The sequence below is a fragment of the Neovison vison genome, chromosome 12 (assembly GCF_020171115.1).
Source record: "Neovison vison isolate M4711 chromosome 12, ASM_NN_V1, whole genome shotgun sequence".
In the NCBI taxonomy this organism is placed as follows: Eukaryota; Metazoa; Chordata; class Mammalia; order Carnivora; family Mustelidae; genus Neogale; species Neogale vison.
In genome coordinates this window covers 15,183,920-15,192,629 of record NC_058102.1, presented here as the reverse complement: position 1 = coordinate 15,192,629, position 8,710 = coordinate 15,183,920, and the positions used below count along the sequence as shown (strand labels likewise).

Genomic DNA, 8,710 nt, shown 5'->3' with positions numbered 1-8,710 from the left:
TAATGTTATGAATCCTAGAACATCAAGCAGTACTATGAAGATTAGAATTAGAAGCTAAGGGGGGGCCTGGGTGGCTCAGTGGGTTAAGTGTCTAACTTTGGCTTGGTCATGATCTCAGGGTCCTGGGATCAAGCCCCGCATCAGCCTCAGCAGGGAGTCTGCTTGTCCCTCTCCCTCTGGCCCTCCATTCCACTCCTCTCTCTCTCTGCTTCTCCCCCTCCCCCAACTTATGCACGCATGTGTTATGTATTAGTAATTTATTAGTAATTTTTTCATAACATGAAGCATTTTTCATATTCTTCATTAATTATTCTAACACTTTATTCTTTGCAAGCTAAAAATATACTTTAGACTCCAACTGAGTGATAGGAATTCAAAATCCAAAACACATAAATCTTTTTTTTATCGATTACATCTAAAATGCTTGCCTATATTTGAAAATACATATTCAGATATTAATAAATGACTCCGAATATGAGATCTCATTCTGCTATTGACATTGTCGTGCTGATTAGATTTAATGTAGCTCTGTAGTCGCTTGCATATCGATCAGATGCAAGTTCAGGGAGGCCAGAAATAGTATTAAAGTTGGCATGTTGCTACTTAGAATGCCGGAAGGCTTTTGACCTTCAAAAACCCAATGCCACAGATGGATTTGGGCCAAATACTGTGGCTGAAACCAGACTGTGATACAGCCCTCATTCTTAGGACACAGTGGATGAATGGAGGTCCAGGCACTTAGGCAGGAAGCAAAGGAGAAGGCAGCTACCATAGACAGAAGCGGTTTGCTGCTCAAATTAACAGGGGATATAGAGTTAGGTCAGGAATAGGATTTGGTGATCAGGTCTAAAGGACACTGACATCAATGAAAGAGGAAGCTTAGATTAGCTCCCACCCTTATCAGTGCTGCCAGTTATTTCCAGAAGACACTCAAAGGTGTGACTCACATCTTCCTTCTGTCAGTTGGTTTCATGTGTCTGTGGACACTGTCTACGCAGCTGTTTGGAGAAGACCCTCCCCCCATCCTCCCACAGCGTGGGAATCCCAGGGACCCTGCCAAGGACACTGCCTCTGGGTACACTCAGTGCTAACCCCTGGGTTCCTGAGCAGTGTTTGGCAAGGATTTGGACAGTGTGGTGCCCAAATTTCTTCCCAAGTAGCTTTGCTTATACCCAGAGTACCTCAAATCCCTCTTGAACAGCCTTGCAGGCCTCTAAACTCCCCTCTCATTGGGGGCTAAAAACTAGACTCCTGTTCTATCACTTTTCCCCATTCTGGATTTTTCCTCTCCCACTACTTGGCTCTTCTTCTCATAAAAACACTCCTCTACCTTCTTCCTTTAAATAACAACAAGGGAAAAACCCTTGTCCAAATGTAGACAGAGATAAATCAGTACTAGTGTGTGTAGAGGGTAGAGGGACAGGAATCGGGTATTGTTTTTAGCCATTCCCAAGTTGGGATGTTATTCTAATTTTCTGCTGCTGCATGAAACATTACCACAAGACCAGCAGCTTAGAACAGCATCCATTTTTCTGTCTCATGGTTCTGTAGGTCAGAAGTCCAGGCCAGCTCCCCTGGGTTCTCTCCTTAGGATTCTACTGATTTTCTCTTCTGCTATGAGCAGGAGAGAATTCTCTGCTCTTGAAGGGCTCATGTGTTCAGTGAGGCTCACCCAGACAATCTGTTTTGGGTAGTGACATCTCATTTTAACTAGATTCCATCCCTGCCCCAAAGGGAAAGAATTAGGCAAGAATGAGGGCCGTTGTGGTCATTCTTACAATTGTGCCCCCCACATATAGACATCAGAGTTATTACTTTGATCAGAATAAAATTTCCAGATTCTCAGGCATTTCTCTTCCTCTCTAAGATTCTGGATTAGCAGAGCTGAGCATAACTCAGGAATCTGTACATTTCATGGGCTCCCAATGTGATTCTGAGGCAGTCTTTTCAGAAGAGTATTGGGCTATCAGTAAACAGTCCGAAGAGGTCTTCTACAGGTACACTCATCTTTTATCCTCCCAATACCTTTTTTCAGATAAGTATAATTTTCTCTCCATTTTGGAGTTAACGAAATTGAGACGCAGTGTCTAAGTAACTTCCCCAAGGTTTCACAGTAAGCAGAAGAGCCAGGCTTAGAATTCTTGAGCTGTGGCTTGCAAAACCATATGAATGAACCATATGGATGAACTGTATAGTTCATTGATCTCTTGGAAAAAGATTGATAGTAAAATGGATACTTAAGAGTTTTCTTGGGTTCAGGCAGATGGGCTTACATTTAAAATAACTTGGATTAGGATGTCGGGCAGGAATCCCAAGTAAGGGGAACTGGTAGATGCACTCCAGACTTAAATTAAATTTAACTTCTCCTATACAAAGTTAGACTTTTTCTATGCCATATGTCTTTAGTTGCTTATCTACATTCAAATCAATTAAGCATATTTATTCAGTGTCTCATTCATTAACTCATTAAAAAAATAAACTTATTTATAGCATCAAATGTTCAAAAAATATTTGAACATTAGGTATGGGTTGATCCATGCTGGTAAAATTTGCAAGAGAAATTTCATATAGAGAAACAGATGTATAATTATCAAAGTTCACAAAGGCATATAATCTGAGTATTGCACAGTACATATAGCCATGATGCAGTAATAAGAATATGCTATCCAGGGGCGCCTGGGTGGCTCAGTGAGTTAAAGCCTCTGCTTTCAGATCAGGTCATGATCTCAAGGTCCTGGGATCGAGCTCTGCATTGGGCTCTCTGCTTGGCGGGGAATCTGCTTCTTCCTCTCTCTCCGCCTGCCTCTCTGCCTACTTGTGATCTCTGCCTGTCAAATAAATAAAATCTTAAAAAAAAAAAAAAGAATACACTATCCAGCAAAGGAAACAGTCAGCAAAACTAAAAGGCAACCTACAGAAAGGAGAAGATATTTGCCAATGACATATCAGATAAAAGGCTAGTATGCAAGATCTATAAAGAGCTTATGAAACACACACCCCAAAAAGAAATAATCCAACCAAGAAATGGGAAGAAGACATAAACAGACATTTCTCCTAAGAAGACATACAAATGGCTAACAGAAAAAAATGAAAAATGAAAAAATGCTCAACATCCCTTGGCATCAGGGAAATACAAATCAAAACCACAATGAGATACCACCTCACACCTGTTAGAATGGCTAAAATTAACAAGTCAGGAAATAACAAATGTTGGTGAAGGTGTGGAGAAAGGGGAACCCTCTTATACTATTGGTGGGAATGGGAGCTGGTACAGCTCTGGAAAACAGTATGGAGGTTCCTCAAGAAGTTGAAAATAGAGCTACCCTACGACCCAACAATTGCACGACTAGGTATTTACCACAAAGATACAAATGTAGTGATCCGAAGGGGCACCTGCACCCCAGTGTTCATAGCAGCAATGTTCACAATAACCAAACTATCAAAAGAGCCCAGATGTCCATTGCAGATGGATGGATAAAGAAGATATGATAGGGACGCCTGGGTGGCTCAGCTGGTTGGACGACTGCCTTCGGCTCAGGTCATGATCCCGGAGTCCCGGGATCGAGTCCCACATCAGGCTCCCAGCTCCATGGGGAGTCTGCTTCTCCTTCTGACCTTCTCCTTGCTCATGCTCTTTCTCACTGTCTCTCTCTCAAATAAATAAATAAAATCTTAAAAAAAAAAAGATATGATATACACAATAGAATATTACTCAGCCATCAGAAAGGATGAATACTTAACATTTACATCAATGTGGAAGGAACTGTGGGTATTGTGCTGAGCGAAATAAGTCAACCAGAGAAGGACAATTGTCATACAGTTTCACTCATATGTGGAATGTAAGAAACACGGCAGAGGACCATAGGGAAAGAAAGGGAAAACAGAATGGGAAGTCATCAGGGAGGAAGAAAAACCATGAACGACTCTAAACTATAGGAAACAGAGTGAGGGTTGCTAGAAGGGAGGTGCTTGGGAAGATGGAGTAACTGGGTGATGGGCATTAAGGAGGGCACATGACATGATAAGCACTGGGTGTTATGCAACTGATAAGTTATTGAACACTACATCTGAAACTAATGATGTACTGTAAGTTGGCTAATTGAATTAAAATTTAAAAAAAATACACTATCACACACTCATTACACTGTGAGTTCCAAAGGACAGCAATAATTTAGGACCTTTTCACAAAGGGAAAATTCTATTAGTCCAAGCACTGTTTGTTCGAGACAACATTATACATTTATATTTCCACTCTGTAACAGAGGAATGTCTTGATAACTATTTCTAAATAAAATGTATTACTTGTTTAACTGTTTTTTTCCTGACCTTATGTATTATTTTACTCATTTCTCAGGCAATTATTGTCTGTCTATCATGTGTCAGGACATGTGTCAGGAGCTAGCAGAATAAGAAAGCATCAATACTTCAGGAGTACATAGCCTGGTTAAGGAAGAGGGACATGTAGACAGAAAAAAATACATATTTTTCTGGTGTTTTCAGACTTTAGGATTGTTTATTGTATAATCATTGTATTCTTTTAGTTTTCATTCTATTTATTTAAAATTTATTTAATAAAATAAATATTTTAATTTAAAATTTAAAATAAAAATTTAAATGATTTAAATTTATTTATTTATTTTATTTTTAAAAAGATTTTTATTTATTTATTCGAGAGAGAAAGATACAGTGAGAGGGGGAACACAGCAGGGGTAGTGGGTGAGAGAGAAGCAGGCTTCCCGTGGAGCAGGGAGCCTGATTCAGGGCTTGATGCCAGGACCCTGGGATCATGACCTGAGCCAAAGGCAGAGGCTTTAACCCACTGAGCCACACAGGCGCCCCTAAATTTATTTTTTTAAAAGATTTTATTTATTTATTTGACAGTGAGAGAGACAGCGAGAGTAGGAACACAAGCAGGGGGAGTGGGAGAGGGAAAGCAAGCTCCCCGCCAAGCAGGGAGCCCGATGTGGGGCTCGATCCCAGAACTCGGGGATCAAGACCTGAGCCAAAGGCAGATGCTTAACGACTGAGCCATCCAGGTACCCTGTTGTATTCTTTTTAGAAAAAACATCAAAACTTTTGCTGTAGGGACACCTGGGTGGCCTTTGGCTCAGGTCATGATCCCAGGGTCCTGGGATTGAGACCCACCTTGTGCTCCCTGCCCAGGGGGAAGTGTGCTTCTCTTTCTCTGCCTCCTGTTCCCTTTGCTTGTACTCACTCTCTCCCTGTCTCTCTCAATCTAATACATAAATAAAATCTTTTTAAAAAAACAACTTTTGCTTTAAATCTAGTGCCACTTCACCTGAAAAGGAGTCTGAATATGGAAGAAAAATTTATTGAGTACATTCTTTGAAAATGTGCACATCCTATTTAAAAATAAATGTATCCCATGTTTTCTAACTTTTCAGGCTCTCTGTAAGACGGAAGTGCTATGGTTGAGCAGTAATTTCTATCAGAGGCACAAGAGAAGTTGCTTTCTGACCTTTGAGCTATGGCTTGTAGAATCTGTAGGTTCCGTTGCTTTAGTGCAAGTGCAGGAAGAACACACAGTCCAGGCAGAGGGAAGAGCATGTACAAAGGCACAGGGGCATGGTATATACAGGAAATGAGAAGGGCCCATTCACTGAGCCTGGAGGAAAGAGAAAATGAGAGAAAGAGGGAGGGCATAGCCTAAAGTTAGTTAGGAACACATCCTATCTACCAAAGCAAGGATTGTGGACACTTCCTGGAGCTTAAGGGAATTAGATAAGGCTTTTAAGCAGGGGATTAAGCTGATTCATATTTTAAGAAAAGAGGCATCTCTGGCAGCAGAGAGGAGAATTGACTGGACCAAGCAAGGAGACCACTCTTGGCAAGAAAGGATGAGGTATGTGAGAGTGAAGCAAATTTGAGAAGTAACGGGAACATAGGACTTTCATTTCCCATCAAACGTAGCTCTTGATACCTAGCCTGGGGATCATGGGAATTAGGTAGTGGTGATTAGACATGAAGCTTATTGTGTCAAGTATTTTAATTTAATTTAATTTTATTGTGTCAAGTTAATGGGTGAGGGCTTTGTAATGCAACCCAGTATCTTAACCATAAGAAGATCAGTGTAAGCCAAGATGTGGGGTGAGAGGGACAGTGGAGGGAGGTGGGATGAATGTCCTACATAGACCTGACACAAGTCACTTGAAATGATTTACTGTTGCCTTCTTGGTGGGTCTGATTAACTATGGATATCTGGAACAAAGCTCAATTTATTTTTTCCCTCTCCATTCTACCCTTGGTTCCAGAAACTTCTCCCAGATAGCCCCATGGCTTATTTTCTCACTCCCTTTGGGTGCCTGCTGAAGGTGGTGCAAACTAGAAGGTTGAAAAAACAAATTCAAACTGCTCTTTTGTATAGTGTTTTTGAGAAACAAAGATGAGGGAATCTAATCTCTTTGTTTTAAAATGTTACTCTTATGGGGTGCCTGGGTGGCTTAGTGGGTTAAGCCTCTGCCTTTGGGTCAGCTTGTGATCTCAGGGTCCTGGGATCTAACCCTGCATTAGGTTCCCTGCTCAGCAGGGAGTCTGCTTCTCCCTCCCCCTCTCCCCCGCCCCCTGCTCTCTCCCCTTCTTGTGCTCTCTCTCTCTCAAATAAATAAACTATTTTTTAAAAAAGACTTTAATTTTTTAAATTATTTTTATTGGATACTGAATATATAAAAAGGAGGAAGTGTAACAGATGTGAAAAGGTTAAAAAATAATACCTCAAACATCCATCTATTCAATATCTAGTTTTATTTATTATAATAATAATTATAATAATGATTGTCATTATTATTAATGGCATTATGGTGTGAAGGAATTGGGAATGAATGTTCAACCTCTAATTTTAAGATGAATGATGACCTGTGCCTTTGGAGCCAAGTTATTCGGTGTGTCTCCTTGATCTCTCCCCCTTCCCTTCTGCCCAGAGGTAACCATGACTCTGAACTTTATGCTTGTCCATTGCCCTACTTTTCTTTACTATTTTATCACCTATCAATCCCCAATCAGTATATTGTTTAATTTTCTGTATTCCTGAACTTTTTAAAGTCGAATCATACAGAACCTAGGCTTCTGTGACTTGTTTTTGTTACTCACCTTATGCTTTTGAAATGTAGCCAAGGCTACTGATTATTACTGCTGCACAGTATTCAAGTTAAAGAACAAGCCACATCGGCAGATACAAAGCAGCAACCATGCATGACTCCATCTCTATCCACGTTGGCCAGGCTGGTGCCCAGATTGGCAGTGCCTACTGGCAGCTCTATTACCTGGAACACGGCATTCATCCAGATGGCCAGATGCCAAGTGACAAGACCATTGATGGAGGACTTGCTCCTTCAACACCTTCTTCAGTGAGACAGGTGCTGGCAAGAATGTGTTGTAGACCTGGAACCCACAGTCATTGATGAAGTTCATACTGGCACCTACAGCCAGCTCTTTTACCCTGAGCAGCTCATCACAGGCAAGGAAGATAGTGCCAGTAACTACACCCGAGGGCACTACCCCATTGGCAAAGAGATCAGTGACAGAATTTGTAAGATGGATGACCAGGGCACAGGTCTTCAGGTCTTCTTGGTTTTCTTCAGCTTTGGAGGGGGCACCTGGTTCCAGGTTCACCTCCCTGGTGATAGAACATCTCTCTGTTGATTATGGTAGGAAGTCCAAGCTGGAGTTCTCTATTTACCCAGCCCCCCAGGTTTCCATGCTTTCGTGGTAGACATTTATGACATCTGTCATTGAAACCTCGATATTGAACACCCAATCTACACTAATCTAAATAGGTTGATAGGTCAAATTGTGCCCTGCATCACAGCTTCCTTCAGATTTGATGGAGCCTGAATGTTGATCTGACAGTATTCCAGACGAACCTGGAGCCCCATCCCTGCATCCACTTCCCTCTGGCCATGAATGCCCCTGTCATCTCTGCTGAGAAAGCCTACCACGAACAGCTTTCTGTAGTAGAGATCACCAATGCATGCTTTGAGCCAGCCAACCAGATGGTGACATGTGACCCTCACCATAGCAAATACATGGCTGGTTGCCTGATGTACTGTGGCTACATGGTTCCCAAAGATGTCAATGCTGCCATTGCCATCACCAAAACCAAGCATACCACCCAGTATCATTCAAAGTGGGCATAAATGACCAATCTCCCACTGTGGTACCTGGTGGAGATCTGGCCAAAGTCCAGCGAGCTGTGAGCAACACCACAGCCATTGCTGAGGCCTGGGCTCACCTGGACCACAAGTTTGACCTGATGCATGCCATGTGTCTCTCTGTTCACTGGTACATGGGGGAGGGCATGGAAGAAGGAGAGTTTTCTGAGGCCTGTGAGGACATGGCTGCCCTTGAGAAGGATTATGAGGAGGTTGGTGTGGATTCTGTTGAAGGAGAGGGTGAAGGAGAAGGAAATGTCACAAAGGTGCTGCTTTTATAGGGAAGCTTATTCTGTTTTGAACATTGAAAAGTTGTGCTCTGGGGGTGCCTGGGTGGCTCAGTGGGTTAAGCCTCTGCCTTCGGCTGGGGTCATGATCCCAGGGTCCTGGGATCGAGCCCCGAATCAGGCTCTCTGCTCAGCGGGGAGCCTGCTTCCTCCTCTCTCTCTGCCTGCCTCTCTGCCTACCTGTGATCTCTGTCGAATAAATAAATAAAATCTTTAAAAAAAAAAAGAAGAAAGAAAAGTGCTCTGATTACTTAA

The 8,710-nt window shown here is 42.1% G+C and overlaps 1 pseudogene; it reads left to right on the top strand.

Moving 5' to 3' along the window:
• The first annotated feature begins 7,205 nt into the window (after nt 1-7,205).
• On the top strand, nt 7,206-8,464 carry LOC122891637 (annotated as a pseudogene).
• Nucleotides 8,465-8,710: the final 246 nt, after the last annotated feature.